Raw genomic sequence first — 17,439 nt, 5'->3', positions numbered from 1 at the left:
CTGCTGAATCAGCTCATCCCCTGCAAAGGGTCAAAAGAACAGAAGTGCGCTTACAAAACCTGGGTTTCTGGCCAGATGTTTTCGTGCTGGCCTTGGATCTGATGCCACACACCACAGCTGAGAGCCATCATGCTCACAGTGAAGGAGGAAAAACGTAAGAGGAAAGCAGAACAACAGTAAGGAAATGTCTTTGGGAGGTGACCTGCTCTTTATAGTGTTTTTCCATTTTAGCACAATACAAATACATAATAGTGTTAAAAAAACCTCCAATGTCACAAAGTCTAAGTTCAGTGGTAATTATATCTCACTAGCTGGCCTTGGGCAAGTCACTAAGGTCACATTGGAAAAGCATCTGCAGGTCATGATTTTTCTCCATGGGCACTGAGCAGCTAGAACTACATATTTGTGCTGGAGCTGATGTTCTGTACTTCTGATAATCCAGTGTTTTAGTGTGGGAGTAGAAAAAACGTTGACAAACATGAAAATTCTAGTGTTAGGATCTCCATTTTAGAGGGATGATGGTGATATGGCCTGCTGAGGTGGTATGAAATAGAAATAGTCAGGTTTTATAAGGCATTTCCCTTTCCAAGGGTCAGACAACTGCTAGTACACGAGTTGATAAACCACAGAAATCATAGCCCAAACCCTTTTCAGCAGTCCTTTTTATTTCTGAAGACGTATGTATTCACAGCCTCTTGTGCTTGGAGTTATTTCAAAGGAGCTAAAAAGCAGACTGATGAATGTAATTTAACTATGGTGAATTTTGAGAATGCTAAATCAGAATTGTATATAAACCCTTGATTAAGAAATTAATCTCTTAACAAGCATTTCCTTCATACTGAAACCAAAGTAGCAAAATCTGAGGCTCTCTTGTAAAGCAGCAATAGCTGACTTGAGAAAAAGCTTAACTTCCTGATTTTATCAGTAAATCCATAAGAAAAGCATCCTTCTTTCATATCTTTTTTGAAACATGAGTGAAGAGAATATGTTAAAGTTCCAATTCTTTCTACCTCTATTTTTTTTCCTCTATTTTTTTGCTTTTTATGTAGCTGCAGCCTCCCAATGAGTCTTTCAAACCAAATACTCCACAACATTCTTTTAAAGGAAAATTAAGACAGCAAGAGTTTTGTTTACACACTTGCATAAAATTCACCCCTTCACCAGTCTTATGCCAGATGAATTTCCTGAGCAGTTCTCATAGCTATTTCTGATTTAAAGTGCCACTCAGATCCCAGATTAGCAAACTGGGTTGAAATTAGTAATAGTCTAGTTATTATAAATATTCACATGAATCTCTTGCTCAGTTTCTACCTAAAGTATCTGTGAGTATGTGTCCAAGGAAAGATCACTGAAAAAGGAAGACACATGCACTGTATATCACCAAACAATCACTGAATGACAGATAGTCAGACTGTGCTTATCCATTGGACCTGCATAGCACACATCAGGCAGTCTCCATCCATCTCGGCACCAGTCAGAGCTCTCTAGCCCTCCTTAAAGGTTGGAGCAGCTTCAAGACTTCATCTCATCTATATTTAGCTAAGATGTTTTGTCTTCTCTTGGGTCAGAATGCTCTTCCCATGCTTCCTTCCTACATCACATCTCCCATGGTAGTGATCAAATGTAACTGGACCTGATTTGCTTGTCCCAGATGTATTCTGTGGGCAGAGGACCCTTGTGAATAAACCCCATCTTGCACAGCCACAGGTGCCTGAAGGCTGATGCAAAGTACCCCTGCAAAGTGTAACAAAGATTTTACTCATGGAATATTTGTTTGTATTGTATTGATCTTTTCTATGCTTCTTCAGAGAGCTTTCCTAAAATAGGAATATGCATATCGGTAGGTTTGACTGGAGCTCAGGTATTTAGCTACTGGTTAGGACAGATGACACCACAGGTCTTTGACCTACTAGTCCCATGATTCCTGTTTATCCTTCTGAGGATATTGGAGGTTAAATTTCTGAAACCCTTTTAAAGATCCCTTCACTGCCCTGTGTGAGCATCCAGTTTGATCCTTGCCTCAGTTTCCCCCTGCTAATTAAAATGTAGATACCTGTTGCACTGGAGTGTCATAAAGATTACTTCAATGGTTAGAAACTTCAGGAATTGTATAGTAATAAGTATTATTTGTATGCCAGGACCTGAAAAAGAAGGTGTTTTGTATAATAGAGAGCTACTCTTTTGGATTTGTATGGATATCTGGAGTATATCAGCAAACACAGTTTAGAGAGCAAACTTCTAATATCATATTGTGGTGCATGAAAAAAAACACAGATGCATAGGCATATGCAGATGTGAAAGAATTAATGAACATTTAAAATACAAGGGTAACCTCTCTGTTCAGAAATATCAGTACTTAAATATATAATTATATATATATATATATATATATAAGCATATTGCCATGTTCTCTTTCAACTAACCTTTGCATGAAAGAAACTTCTGCTGATGTCAAACAACCAGGAGGACATTAGCAACTGATATTGGTGCCTGTCGGGTGCTGTTGGGTTTGTCTCCCCACCACCAGGTTGGCTTCCCTCACTATTGCCACTGACCTTGCAAACAGCTCCGACAAAGGTCGGAATGGATTCATTGATCAGCCAGGCCAAGCATATGACAGTCTGTGCCTTAATTGAATCCCAAAAGGGGGCAGACTGGGTTTTTATTACAGAGGCCAGACGATAGCACTCATTAAAGCTCCACAGACTGTGTGGTTTACTAATTAGTTTATTATACAGACACCTTGACGATGGGCAAAGTTGTCATTTTGCCCTTTATCGCACAGGGGATGTTGTTAAAAGTTTAATCAGCTAACACTGACCAACTTAGCTTGGCAGGCTGTGGACAGTCATTACTGAGGTCACCCCTGCTGTAGCAATTCTGACAGGGTCACAGCATGAATCTCCAATAAAAGCACGTTACATAAGGTAAGAGTGCACCTGAAAGGGAACCAGGAAAAGAGATGTGCTCAGTGGGGAGTAAGAAACAGATGGACTGTTAGGACAAGTGAAGGCTGTTACGGTTTCTCTTTGCTTACATTGTTTAACATATGCTTTTTGGAAATATGGGGAGCTCTGAGCTATTGCTGTGATATGTTTATTAGAACACAAGATAGCCTGAACCAAGTGGTGTGAGAACAGGCATTAAGTGTCTCTGCTTTGGAGAAAGCAGAGGTGATTTCACTGGTTAAGCAATGCCTAACACCCAGGTAATGTGCTGGTCCAGAGGTGTAGGAGAACTTGAACTGGGAAAACTGAAGAGTGAGACAACACAGGTTTCCCCCTAGCATTGCTTTTCCTTCAGACATAATCTGGGTCATTTCATGATGTACCCTAATATCTTTATTCCCTTCAGGTGTGGGAATGTCTAACAACTTAGAGAAACTTTTCATAAGGTCACTTTTATGTAGTTTTATGACAGTGACATTTGGAAGTCCCAGCAGAGTTCAGGGCCTGTTAATATTCAGTCTTACACAAACAAATGCTCTGCATCAGCTCCATGTCAGAAGCCAGAGTATAACTACGTATGTCAGATTAAGTCTGATGTAGAAAAACAGCGGAACAATGACAGAGGTTCTTGTTTTCCATTCAGAATCCCACTGACTAAACCATACTGCAACATGGTCTTTTCTTTCTTAGGAAACTTGCTATGAATGAAAATAGCTTGATCTGTCTGTCGGTCTTTAAGTCTTCTGGTAGTACTTTCCACAGATGCTGGTGGATTACCATTGTAGAACAGGGAAAACGGTAGTCATCCCTCCTGTTTGGTCACAGCTGGCTGACGTCTCAACTGGTCAGTGTGACTAATGTACCAGATAGGCTATGGCACTTGCTATCTCTTATGGAGACACAAAGAAACTCAGTCGTCAAAGTGGATGGAGAATCTGTGATAGACCACATGGAGCAAGAGGGTATTTGAAGGCAGGCTGGGGAAACATCACTTCACAGGAAGGAACTGGGGAAGTGGGTTAACACTGAGTTTAGTTTAACTCATTAAACAATGAGTTTAGAACAGGCTTTTAAGGATGGAAAAAAATCAGTTTGTTGAAGTTCATACCTGTAGAGGATATAGATGATTCTAGAAAATGAGACTTTGATAACTGCTGCATATGGAACAAACAGTTTCTTTCAGTGTAGAGCAGTGTGACATGAAAATCACTTTCCAATCCTTGAACAGGATCATGACAGAAACAAAGCAGAGATGATCCAACAGGAAACCTCCTGAGCCTGCATTTCAGTGTGCAGGGACAGCAATACACCATCGTGTCACCCAGAACCTGGGAGTGACTGTTTTTGGATGCACACATTGCCAGAACTATCAACTAAAAAAGATACCCATGATCCTGGGTCACAACTACAGCCTGTGATAGAAAAAAATGCTTGGCAAATCTGAAGCATTTAATAAGTGTGGTGACTTTCTCACCCTGATAGTGTTAGGATATTCTTGGCTCCAAGTCACATAGGACATAAGAAGCTGAATGTGACTGCATTTTAGCATTGCCATAAAGCACTGTCTGTATTCTTTGACAAGTGGGCTAGGGTCTCCTGTTTCAAGCATCATTCACAACCAGCAGCTGTAACCCCAGAATACCAGTTTAGACACCAGAAAAAAATACTAGATATACAGGATGTGTTATATTCTGGGAGCTAAAGCTAAATATTTATAATAAGATATATTGCATTTGTTTCACTTCTGATTTTAGCTTTTTCATTTGTAGACAGGTATCAGCTGAAATTTTGGCTTTGGTTTGTCAAGTGATGGATTGGTTGGTGACTACAGTAGAGAATATCACATGGAGTATTGTTGCATGTTTTTGAGACTCACTTCCTCCAGCCATATGCCATTTATAGTTGCATCACATACCTAACATAGGTGGAAAGTAGGAGACCAGTTTTCTTGTTTCACTTTAGCTTTTTTTGGCTCCAAATGTCCAGCATATCTACTTTAATATTCCATCATCATGGAAGACATAAATGGCAGTGTCCATGTCAATCATGTTCAGTTCAGCATAAGCAAACCTTGGTTCCTATGCCAAGAAAACAAGTTCTAATGAAGGGGAGCTTATATATATGAAAATCTTGTGCTGTTCTGGAGCTGAGAGACAGAGAAGGGTGGAGTCACCATCATATTCCCAAATAAATGCATATGGGGATACAGGAAAGTAAGGCACAGCCTGGTATACTGCAAAGTGTACTACTCGTTTTCATTTGAACATCAGCATAAGGCACAGTGGTAGCAAATTTGTATCTGTCATCATATAAAGATCAGTGAGTGTGTACTTACAATATGTCCTGAGCACAGTGCACTGTGGGGTGTGCAATAAAGGAAATACGAGAGGGAGCCTCTGCCATGACAAAGCACAAGAGATGCTCTACAATTCACAGCAATATTATCTGAATGCTAGGACAAGAATAAAAGAAGAATATTAGAGACTCCAAACTTGATTTTGTCAGCATAGTTCCCTCAACTTTAATTTTGCCAAGCTAAGTTTGGCCTATGTCTCTATTCAGAACATGGATTCACTCACATTTCTCACACAGGAATCTGGCCAGAGTATATTGTAACACTGGAGCAAGCAACAGGTCATGTAAAATGGAGGTACCGTTGCTAGTTAACATGTCTTGGTAGTCACTCCAGGAGCCTTCTCACAGTGACAGATTGCTCTGTTACAACCACACAGCAAATGCTCCATCATTAACTCACTTTAAAAAAGGCTGCCTTAACTGTGAAACTAAAAGACTCCAACTTTTCCTTTTGCTGTAGCTCCCTCAGGCAATGAAGGAATTTGCGATGTGTGTCAATGAGACATTTGAAATCTCACACATTTAAATTGTTCTGACTTCAACAGCATTTTAAATACACTGAAACTAGCAGCATTTCTAAATTCACTTACCAGTTTCCTTCCCACAAGCTTGCTCCTACCAGCCTCAAAGGCAGTAGAAAATGTTATTATGTGAACAAAGTGTCTCTTTGTAAGTGAATTAAATATAAATCCATTAAAAAGAGATAGAGAATATAATAATTAATACTTTGTACCACTGTATTACCTTTCTATTGCAGACTAAAGGTGTTAATTCAGCCTTAGCCCACCATTTCTCTTCCTATTTTATAAATAGAAAAATTGAGGCACAGAGGGTCAAAGTGATTTAACTGAGGGCTTGAGGCAAATCAGTATGAGGACAGGCATAAAAACCTGGTTCTCAGGTCTGCGTCCACTCTTCTGGCACCAGCATAACAACACAGCAAAGATGCAGTAGGAAAAGGGTACCTTCAGCAGCACTATCTGAAAACACAAATACAAATGACTACAATGAAAACCAACAGTGAATCCTCAGTCCCCAAATCTCAGTCTCAGAAAGATGTATGGCTCCGTGGAAAGAAAGCTCTGAGTATCATGGCCATTGTTTCAAGAAATCTACCACCTGCATTCAGGGGTGAGCAAACTGCAATAACTTCACCTCATCATGTATGGTATTTCTCAGTATACATGAAGAGAATCTCATAGTCCTATCCTCCAGTCTTTCACCATGCAAGTTGCTAAGGAGTTCCTATTAAGTTCAGTGGTGTGAGACTGCAATTAAGCAGTGATTAAGAGTCACACAATGCAGCCCACTGGAGGGATGAGCTGTGTTCTGGCTAACGCGATCCACAAACAAGCTGTTTTGAAGTGCTTAGACATAGTGTGTTAGAGAAAGTACCCAGCATGAGGAATTACTGTTCTGCCCTCATGCAGACATGAATCCGGGCTTCACTCAGCCCTGTAGATGGATGGACCTGTTTATCCTCTAGAGGGACTTTACATGGCACCAGCAGGCTGCCCACAATGCAAAATCAGGCCTTTAATGATTGCTTGTGAGAACTGAGAACGACAAAGCATTTCATTAATCGTCCATTCCTCATCAGTCTCTTAATAGATCTATAAATGAATAAATACCCAAAGGAAATTGCTACTTTAAAAAAGGAAGAAATTGGGTATCACTTCGAAAATTGGCAGACACAAGAGTTGCCTTTTAACGCTGGAGTCATTCAACTTTTGTTGGAGTGTTACATAAAAGCTTTTAATTTACCGAGTACCTTTTTGTGAGTCGAGGGGATCATTTGTGACTAATGAAGAGCAAAGAACACTTTAATAATAGTGACAACTGGCTTTGATATTAATATTGTCTCCAAAAAAGTCTCTTTTGAAGTCTCTGAGATTAGGAAAACCCTTTGTATTTTATCCAACCGTGTTAATAAAATTGCCTTGCCTACATAATGCTCTCTCCAAAGCGAAAGTAATTTCTCCCCATTTAGTTCCCTGTACTGTCCTTTGGATATTTTTGTATAATTTTTTCCTCACTTGTCATTTTCTTGTGCATCAACGTTTCTAATTTTTTATTAGTTTTCAGAGATCATATTTAACTGAAAACCCAAGTGTGATGCTCTACTTCTTATGAGAACTTAAAGATATTTGTATCTTTAAAAATGGAAACCGTTTTGCATGTCATAGATATTTCTTAAGACTTTTCTAGGGGGGAAGTAGGACGATATTAATGGTCCTTCAGTGTTCCTTATTAAAGTCTTATTAAAGGATCAAAATAACCCAGGTCACCCAATAGCAATATTGTTAGGTGAGGGTACCTTCACATGCTTGTGTAGGCAAAGAGATCCAGCTGATATCCAGAAATACAACAATTTAATGTCTTGCTGAAAATGGCATCATCAATTTAAACAAGGCTTCCTCCCTCTATAAATGCTGTAAAGATCACAACAAAAGCCCAAATTAATAGTGGGCCTTTATCCTCTCCTGGTGTTCTGAGGAACGTTTCTTTCACAACCAGTAGTAGGCTTTTGGACTCCTGACCTCTTCTCATTTACTGTTTCCAACATGAATTGCAATACAGTGTTACAGTTACTGTTTCTTCAGATGCAAAGAATTACACTATACAATTCTATCTACAATCTTTCTTTTTTGAATGAAAAAGTACTCATTTTTCCCATAGTTTTCAGACAGGGTTACAAGTTAAAGCAATACACTTGCTTAAGAATCTTGTTGAATCAGGACTGCATGTGATGTATTGCAAGTCATGAATCATTTGAAGCATAAACCAGAAAAAAACTCTTTTTCTTCAGTTTCTTTCCTACTGCCCATGATGTATTCCCTCCAGCTCTTCCTTAATTAGGGAAGTTAAGACCAGTAATTTATCTCTAGTTGTTTCCTTCAGGCAGCAGCAGTAGGGTCAGTAGCATAGACTGGGCTCCAGATGTTTTACCATGTGCTCTAGTCGTACTGGGTGAGTTTCCATCAGTCCCCAAAAGCATCAGTATTGCTTTTGGTACCTTGTCCAAAAACCAGACAGCACAGATAGCAGTCTACTCAGGATGCAAACACAGAACAAAACAGGTCTACAATCTTACACTGATTTTGGAATATGCCCCATGTCCTTGATAGGTTAAATATGGTTCAGCTGTGTAGTTTTGACACAGAGAAGTTTGCTATGAGTTAACGTAGGGCTACAGCTAATATTTATGGACAAGTTTCTAACAGAGGGATGGTAAGTCAAGGCTGCTGACTCAGCCTACACTATCTATATAGGGATGCTGTCACTAGAGTAAAGATAACTGAGAAGGTTACGAGAGGCCAGAGAGGCCCCTGTGATCTGCAGGAGCCAGAGTGCCCACAGAGACTCATTCACTTCTACTGCACCTCAAAGTGGGAGGAAGAAAGGACCTTAGAGTTCTTTCAGATGAAGAAACCTTTTAGGGGAGTTTCTATAATGCTTCATTTTGAATGACTACGTGGTAACTAGAGCTGGATGACTGCATAATAAGGCTCACTGGCTCTCTGATAGAAACTTTCATAAAGGAAAAAGTTAGTGATGAAAGTGAATGGGATTTTGTGTGTGTGTTTCTTGTGCAGCTTGAGGTTTCATCTGGATTTCAGTGCCTGTAAAATGAGGGACAACAGGGGAGCAGGCCACAGACCTTAACTCCCTGTGCTCTCGTCCTGAACGTAAAGGAAGAGCATCAAAGGGAATGAGAGTGACAGACTCTTGAACTGAAAGGCATTGTATATTCTTGCTTTAGGTCACAGCCATGGTTTGCATCATGGAGCAAAGTCTGCCTAGTTTAACATTTATGAACTCCTCATTTCCAGGGTTCAGTCCTAAGTGGGCTTGGAAACGCAGGGTGATAGTACACAGTTACAATTATGGTCTATTATCTGCTTTTTACTTTTGGCAAATTTTAAGCTTTCTATTTATGTTCAGGTGTTGGATGACTTCTTTATTACTGATCCTTTCCCTTCTTTTCCTTAGCCTCTCCTCTTCTCTGCTCATCAGGTTGAAAAAGTAAAAGCCCTACCATGTCCCCAAGTTTATACCATCATTTTTACATATATACTTTCTTTGTTCATAAAACATACTAAAACTTCGCATTATACATGAATTTAGATAAACTATCAATGAAACATGTGTGCTCCCACCAAATGCAAAGGATAACATTTCCTAACTCATGTTTCTGTGTTCATGTTAAATTCACTTTTGCATAGGGCTCAATAAATGAGAAAGTGCAGAAAAATGCATGGAAAATAGGTTGGGAACAACATGGCACAGAACTATAATTACTGTATTTGTAGTGCTAAGATAAAGAATAAGCTACTTTTTTTCCAAGATGGTGAAAGGTGTTTTTGAAATAGCTTTCAAGCTACTTCATCTTTTTGCTTATTTAACTTTTCAAGTGTTCAGTATGCAAATTGTTACATATATATTTATTTATATGTGTGCTCAGACCATAATCATGCCATCTCATTTATGAAAACAAATGAGCTCACTTGAGTATGTGCTCACATTTACAGTGCAATTCTGAACTGGTATACCGTGAACATACCAAACTGGTGCTTCACTGCTGTGTTCCTGTACCAGGCTTCAGCAATAAGGTGTCTTCTTTGAAATGCAAAAGTATCTTTTTTTGCTTATACAGAAACAAAACAGGAAGATAAATGCACAAAGCTTTTCTAATCAGCTGACAGGATCATTTGAAGGATAGAATTGATATTAATAGAAAAAATAGTAAACTAAACCCCATGCCTTCTGTTCAGTTGTTGGTGTGTGTTTTGGGTAGTATTTCTGGATGCACTGAAATAATCCAGAACAGGTCAATAGGAAAATGATAGAATGATCTCAAACCTAGAATACAGGAAATGGGCAAACATCTGATTTTTAAACTTGGAAAAACTGCAGATAAATGAATTCTAGGCCAAATATATAAGGAGCAATGCTCAACCCACCTGTAAGCAAAGGATGTGAAAGCGATAAGTAAGAACTGACAGATACATCAGACTAAGAATTTGTCAAACCAATCACATTTCCTTCAATTGCAGGGTAACAGGATTCATGGAGTGAAGTAGTTGTGAGTCATGATCTGATTATGACACGATTTGAAAGATGTTACCATAAATAACCCAAGAAAATGCAGAACGGGCAAGTACTGTAAGAACATCAAGTTATAAAACTGAATATATACATACACATATACACACACATATATATAAAGTTAGAAGTGGCTTTCTGCTAAACTGGGGCAATGCAGAAAAGGAGAAGAGTCATACTTTGACCTGTTCTGGTTTTCAGTAATAAAGGATGGAATTGAGCATATATAATTTCATGGATTGTACCTAACCAGTGTGAATCGCAGGTGCCTTGAAGGACAGGATTAGAATTCAAAACAGTCTCAGCAAATTAGAACTGTAGTCTGGAAAAACAGGAGATGTTTAATAAGGCACAAACAAAGGCACTATGCTTATTTTGATTCTTCTTGACCAAACTTATGACTTCCACACACACAAGTTGAGAGAGAGACACCTATGCAGCAGTTTTGACAGAAGTGGGTTTGGGCTTATAAGGGATCATAATCTGTACATAAATCAATGATTTTAACCACTTGTACTGGGATGTTTGAAAAGAAGTGTCACATATTTAGCAAAATGTTAGAGGACTGGGCTTGTTTAGTCTGAAGGTCAGAAAACCAAAGGGAGAGGTAATAACAGTTTTCAAATTAGCTGATTCCTGTGAAGCAAATGGCAATTAGTAAACTTCAGTGTACAGTGAAAGAAGAAGGGGGAGGATGGTGAGGGTTATTAAGTGGACTATCAGTGTCCTTTTCTCTCTATGATTTTCTATATGTCCTCTCAGAAAAAGGAAAGAATTCCCTTTCCTTTCCTATCCTATCTCTGTTCTTTCTAAATTAAAATCATTCAGCAGATTTAAATCCGAGAGTCTAAGTCAGTATTTAGGCAGATATAGATGAAAAATTAAAGGAAAAAAATCAAAACCCAGTCTGGTCTCTTTTTGTTAGAGATTTAAGCGTGTGACTAAATTTAAGCCATTCAAGCCCTTTAATTACTGAAGTGATTGAAGTTGGGTGCAGTTTGTAACATACTTGAACTTAATCTGAATTTAGACTAGGATTTGTACCTTGCCAGTTTAGTTCATCTGTTGCTTAGGAGTTTATACATATTTAAACAGAAAGTTGATGCAGATGATCTGAGGTCTCAAGTTTCTGAACTTACATGCTCTAGACCTTCATCCCTTTCCCTCTTTCCCTCGCCAGCAGGGGGTCTGTACATCAAGATTTTGTGTTCTGACCTTATAGTTTGAAAGATATTGAGTGCTTTAGCCTCCAGTATTGAAATCATTGAATGTCTGTTGCTGACTCAGATGGAAACAAGGTTAAGCCTGTAAATAGTAACATTATTGAAAATCACTTTTAAAACTGCAATTTCCTGACTAACAGTCAGACTTGTTTTATCAAACCCCTCCTAAAATCATGTGTGAGGGCTTGTACACCTGCACAACTATTAACATGCTGTCTAAAAGCAGTCAGCTTTGCCCACATATTTGGGAACATGTAGCTATTAAAACAGTGATTTCTCTGTTACTCTGCAGCTGGGAGGTGATTGCAGCCCAGACCCACACTGACACAGCACACTTCAGGGGCCCAAAGCCACAACTACCTAGGTTTTCTATAGGAATTCACACAGATGTGTCATTGCTGCTAATTCATTCTTCCTTACTGAGAAGGGTGAATGGGTATAAAGGAATCACTGCATTCCAAGATTTAGAAACTGTGTGGAATATATAGGTATGTGAGATAGTAGTTAGGTGCATGATCTCTTTGTGAATCAAGTCCATGGAAAACAGAGAATTCTAGGCAAATTCTAGAAAGCAGCTATTAACAATTCCTAAGGGCTATTTGTTCTTTTAATCTTTAGCAATGTAAATCTTAATGATAAATCACAACTTATCCTAAATTACAGCAGTGGTAGAGAATCCCATTCTTTAGCACACCTTGTGGTAAAAATTTTTTGATTAAAAAATCTGCAAAAAAATACAATGCTGTATTCTTATGTATTGTTATAATTATTAACTTTAATATTTTTCTAATGGTTATTGAAAATAATTTGGTTCCTTTACGCAAAAATATGTTGTTGTGCTGACATTCTTCTATAGCATGAAACTTGTCTATGGCTTAAAACCAACGTATGTACTGAGTAGTAGAAATTGTTGTTCTTTGCCATTTTAGCATAATAATATTTGCTTTTGAGAACAAATATAGTGATAAAAATGAAAGTTTGTTCCATATTTGATATGAATCAGCTTTGTTCCAGTTGTTTCAGAACAGTTACTGGAATTTGTGCTTCCGAAGCCAGTTACAGCTGCAGGAAACTACCTTTAAGAAGCTCTAGTCTGTGCTACTCAATGTAATGTTATGCAAAGCCTCATGTTATACATATATTACAATTCAAAATACGCCTACCAAATAGGAAGAATCTCTGGTAGACTCCACAGCTGTCTGTATAAGTTGTGCAGTGTAAGGTTCAGGTAAAAACCTGGCTCTTGGGTTCCACCTGCCTGCAGCTGCCCAGCCCAAACTATTACCTTGAAACATTACTTAGAACCAGCTCTGGGAGCAGTTGATTGTAGGAAACATGTTGGTGACATGTTGTGGAGAACCAAAAGTTAAAATGGACACTTCTATATCTGTATAATTTTGCCTATGGGGGGAATGGTGTCTTATGATCTACAATGAGTTTACCTGTTCTTTCACTTCTCACTATTGTCTCTTATAGTCATGCAGTTCATAGTCTGAATTTACACACTGTTTTGCACATATAAACAGATAACATTGATAAATCATAATAATAGAATTCAAATGATTTATTTGCAGACAGATCTGCCATACTTTTATTTTGGTGTCTACTCTTTATTATAATGAATTTTCTCCACTGGAGAAAAAAACCATAAGGTTTGGGTTTCTTTTAATTCATTCACTTCTAAAAGATTCCCATTAATTGGATCTTTTTTTTCTCTTACCTGATCTGGCCAAATAGATAAAGTCTGGTACTGAATGTCAATAAATTCAAAAGCTGTTATGAATAGTGGTAGCATTGCACAGTGAATTTCCCAAGGTATTCCATAATAGAAACAAACATGCTCTTGCAGTACAATATTAAGACATACAGCATTTCAGCACTTTCTGTGCTTCCAACAATTAAATTACAGTCTACCATGCACTGGGCTACAGGAGGAGGAGCAGAATTCTCTTCCCTTACGACTCTGTGGAGTATTAAACCTAGTTATTTTATTAACTAAAGGCTCTCTTGGGAGAGCCAACTAAAATTATCATATCCTCTCACACACATAATGTAATTAAGGCCCCTATACAAAAAGGTACTTAAGCACATGCTTTACTTTAAGCACAAAGGTAGATGTCTTGATTCAATCAGGATTACTGCTGGGTTTAAAATTAAGTGCATGCGTAAGTGCTTTGTACTGAGGTTCCTATCATCAGAATAGCTAGAGAGCTATGAGGAGATAAGTTTGCCTTGTTATCCAGAATTGAAATGGATGAGCTACAATGTCTTTTTCCCTCAAATAACTCTTGATGCCTCCTCAGAACTTAATGCACAGTGAAACCTGAAGGATATCTGAGGTTTCAGCTCAAAAAAAGAAACCCAATTATGTTATATTTGGTTTGCTGTGAGCACCACATCTTTATGTCCTTATTTTAGGCCTTTGGTTGGGATTTAATTGATTGCAAAGGCATTTAAAGGATATTATATATATTCATTGATTTTCTGAAATGACTGCCCTACATGAACAGCGCTGAGAAAGTGTGGCAATAATTGCTCTGGGAGTCAGCTTCTCAGTACATAAGTTTTTTTGCATGAGCTTTATATGGTCAGCACAAAGTAAGCCTCAGTCATCTAACATTGGCAGAATTTTACATCACTTGTGAGACTGGAAGTGGGACTATCCCTTAGTATACTTCTGTGTCTACAAGCAATGGTAGTGTTCTTCCTCCAAATGAAAAACAAGCAATGGTAGCGTTCTTCCTCCAAAGGAAGACTTCAGTCATACCTAAAAATAAATCAGGAAACCTCAAATCAGGACTAAAGACAATAAAAGGGATACTGTTTATCAGGTTTCCCTTTACGTTTAGACAGATCTGTTTATCTGGGTTGTCAGAATGCTGTGTTCCTGGGCACTAATTTATGATAAAAAGTGTTGAACAACCAACCAAATGTGTTATCTTTTGTGCCTTTCCATCCACCTGCTTCTTCTCCCTTTACTCTTTCCATCAGTCCTTAATGCATATTTTCCTCTGTTGGCTGTCAAAGGTATCTTATGCTTAAACTATATGAGAAAATCCCCTAAGCCACAATGCCACATGTTCAATGTGATCAAAAGGACTTTGGCTTGTGTTAATCTAGGTATGCTATATTGTATGCACCTGGGCGGTGAGTGTGGATGTGCCACATTAAGAAACCATACATTACTTGTCTCTGAGCTGTAGCACAGAGAAATAAACAGCCATATGGCAAATTAACTCAATTTTTTATTGCTTTGTTTTATTCGTTTCAAAATAGCACAGTGCCACAAATCCAGAATAATAACAATGCTCCATCTGGAAAGGGGAAGGGTTTGCTGCTTTGCCATCCCAGCATGTTAGCTTTCTTGAAGAACTTGTGTTGCTTTCTCTGCCTCCTTGCCTCACACCTCAGGGATTTGCTGTACCCAGGGAGGTCAGTGAGAACAGAACATCTTTCTTTTGTCTTTGCTGGGCTCATTAAAAACTCTGGTGCACAAAGCAATATGTCAGGTCTGTAATAAAAGAAAATCAAGTTAGATATATAGCTTGATCATTTCTTTACTCCGTGATTTCTCTGTCTTTTAAAAGGGAATAGAATCGTTTCTCATTCTGCAATTCTGTGGCTGAAAGAGCTATTGGAGAAAGTCAGTGACCAGCTCTATGCCTTTGTTGTTCCAGTATAAAATGGAGGTAGTTCATACTACTATAAATAAAAAGCAATGATTATTACAGTATGTAGCTATCATTTGTCATTATTCGTATATTGAAATGCACAGCTATATAACCAGACCTCCAAGGAACGTACACATGTATAATTTAACACGGTCTGGGTTACCAAACACTTTACTACTGCTGCTTTCCATGTCAGAAAAACTTTTTTCCATCTAAATCACTTAAAATAAACTATTCTTGGCCTATATTTGTAACCATTATTACCTCTTGGGGACACAAATTCACAATGTTCATAGCCACACAGTGATGTTCTGATGCGCAGCCTGTTTTGTACAGTTTACAATCTAACTTCCCTCATACATAATCAAGTTAACTTGTATTAGTGATTTAGCCCTTGAAATACCTATGGGCAAGCTCCTAGCCAGTAACAAACATAATTGTTTCCTTTTCCCAATAAGTATTAAGAATTATTTTAATATCTATTGTGACAGCAAAACCATTTCAATGGAAACTTGTGAAGTTTTGGTTTTGAACTCTAAGTCAAGAAAAAAGTAGCAGTATTCCTCTTTAAAAGCAACATTCCTCTTTAAAAATTAGGTACGGCCAAGAGGTACAAAAACACAGAGGAAGGTTGTTTGAAGACACTGATTGATATTTGCAAGTGAATTGGCTACAGTTATTACCAGTTATCATTTGTAAGAGGAGTAATGGCAACTGGCTATGTGGCTATACCAGTAATTGCACATCTGCTGCAAACGCCTTGTACAGTTTAAAAGGACCTTCATGCTCAGTATGCAGAAGGACCTGTGACAGGTCAAGAGCCAGCAAACGAACAGCAACATTGTACAGAACACAAATAGAAATGTTTGTGTATGAGAATGCATCTGTCCATGTGCTGGTTTTATGTTACTGAACACATTACCTAGGTTCAGATATCATCTCTCAACTCAGATCATTATTCTTTTCTTCGTCTGCTCTTATCTCTCCTCTTTCCCTCAAATGGAACTTGCCATTCCTTTCAGATTTTAGGGGGAAAATAATCACAGCTCTGTGTATTTGCATGTGCGGATTACATTTTCAGTGTCTTTAGTTCTTTTTATCCTTTTCATTGCTCAAGCAACAAGAGGTGTGAGTGAGTATATTAAAAACGTCTACAATCATGAACAATGTAGTTCTAATTATAGGGAAGTACCACACTGTAGTCAGTCTCTCAGCAGTTCTAATTATAAGACATCATCAGATTAAATTAATAAATAATGAAAGTTAATTTGGAAGTTCTGCAAAAAATGTAAATGACATTTTTGCATACAAGTAGAATTTGTAGTTAAACCCAAAACTGCCATACAATAACTTCATAGTTGTGTGTGCAAATCTGTGAGTTCTTTGCTTTGATCTTTTCCCTCAGATGTACTGGCAGATCATGTAGGCTGTCAAATGGACAGGCTAATTATCCATTTACAAAATTTCCTGTGCTCAATAACAGATATAAACTCAAATCAAACCATACCGCAATCTATTCTAGACATGGACAGTGGTGCTCGCTATGTCCTTGACCTCCGTACTCATTCTTTCTGTTCACCTGTTGACTGTTTCACATTTCTGTATTTTAAGAATGATGTACCTTAATCACACAAAAGAGACTTAAAATGCTTTTATTATGAAAGCAGACCTTTATAACACGCAAATTACTATGCATTTGGTTTACCTCTCATCCAAACTTAGATAGTTTTCTTTATTCTTGGTTACTCATCCTCTCCCAAAATCACCATGCACAGTTTTATTCTGTCTTCATAGTGGTATTGTCAAATACAAACCATCTAATAGATAAGACTTCTCTTTGATGCCTGCTTAGTTTGGTAATTTCATTTGCTTTTTGTGTGGTTTCTCCCTTACCAGATAGGTTCCTGAAACCAGCCACTAGAAGGGAAAAGTAAGATGTTCAGAAATGACTAATGATCTGGGGAGCCAGAAATTTTAGCTGTCAAATTTCATTTCCAGTATTTCCTGGAAGTCAGTTTCCTTTATTTATTTGGTGGCACTCAGAGTTAGGATTTACTTCTGGAGCTTCTGGTCAAATGGACTAAACATATCGCTATTTAACAATCACTGTCAAACAGGAGCTTTGCCTTTGGTTTT

Source organism: Melopsittacus undulatus, chromosome 5, assembly GCF_012275295.1.
Source record: "Melopsittacus undulatus isolate bMelUnd1 chromosome 5, bMelUnd1.mat.Z, whole genome shotgun sequence".
Taxonomy (NCBI): Eukaryota; Metazoa; Chordata; class Aves; order Psittaciformes; family Psittaculidae; genus Melopsittacus; species Melopsittacus undulatus.
Note: the sequence above shows the minus strand (reverse complement) of the source record.